We start from the raw sequence: 1,274 nt of genomic DNA, 5'->3' as shown, positions 1-1,274 counted from the left end.
CTTCACACTCCCTTCACATACCACCTGCCATGCTGTAGGCAGTGGGGACAGCCTTGTCTAAACACAGGGCCTTTCTTTATGTAAGGCCCCTCATTACAGAGTCATTTAATGTCTCTGACCCTCAACTGCCTTATTTGCAAGACTAAATACCATCTGTGGTCCCTTTCAATTTAATATGATTCTATGACTTTGAATGTCACCAATCCCTTCGTTTTTCACCACTGATGTATGGTGGCTCCCCATCACCTTGAAGATCAAATATGAAACCCTTCAGAGCCAGGAAGACCAGGATTCATGTGGCAGAATGACTCTGGGCAAGTCAACTATAAATGACAGAGAAGGTAGAGAGAATTTTCTCATCTGGGAGTTCCCTGTACCAAGAAACTCATAGATCCAGGCCCTATCTCTGTCTTGCTTATGGATATTACAAAAGGCCTTTTTGTTCTCACTCAACTATTACCATTAATAATTAGTAGCAATTAATTGTATTAATATGAGGCATTTGTGTTTAAGAGCAATGTGATCCAATATATTTCACTATTTTCAAAAATCTTTAACATTGTATGTAGTTTTTGAAAGATCTGGTTCTAAATTCAGTTTATTCTAACACTTGGCTTTAGTAGGTATATCACTTGGGTGTGCTTACTAAATCATAAGATTAATTTTTTAAAAATACTGCCCACCAATTAAAATCTCACTATGGAGAGAGATGATTGCTCTAAAGAACCTTTGTTTCTCTGGCTCTCCCATTAGCTAAACCCAGGCCTTGGATCTAATCTATCATCTGCAAGCATGGGTGGAGAGACCTCCCGAGCTTGTCTGGTGGAAATACCAGAGGGTGGACCCTGGGGATGCTGCAATACTCCACAGGGGGCCCCACATGCACCCAGAGACTCTCTCCCAGAGCCTCAAGTCAGCTTGGGGGCTGAGGCAACTCTGTCTGCCCAAGGAGTAGGGGGAGGAAGCCTGGGGGAGGTGAGGGGCTAGGGAGAAGGGAAGAGAAGAGGGAGGGAGGTGGAGGAAACCTGGGGGGGTTAGGTAGGAAGAGGAGAGGGAGGAGGAAACGTTGGAGGAGGCAACTTAGGTGGAGTGAAGGGAAGGGGAGAAGGAGAAAAGAGAGGGAGGAAGGAGAAATTTTGGGAGAGAAAGGGAAGAGGGAGAAAGATAGGGAAGAGGAGAGGAGAGAGAGGGAGGAGGGGGAAATCTTGGGAAAGAAAGGGAGGAGGGGAGAAGGAGAGAAGAGAGGGAGGGAGAAGGCTAAAATCTTGGGAGAG

The sequence above is a fragment of the Petaurus breviceps genome, unplaced genomic scaffold, assembly GCF_028583685.1.
Source record: "Petaurus breviceps papuanus isolate PSGF00001 unplaced genomic scaffold, PetGlider_PUasm1.0 313, whole genome shotgun sequence".
NCBI classification, from domain to species: Eukaryota; Metazoa; Chordata; class Mammalia; order Diprotodontia; family Petauridae; genus Petaurus; species Petaurus breviceps.
This window is presented reverse-complemented; position numbering follows the sequence as displayed.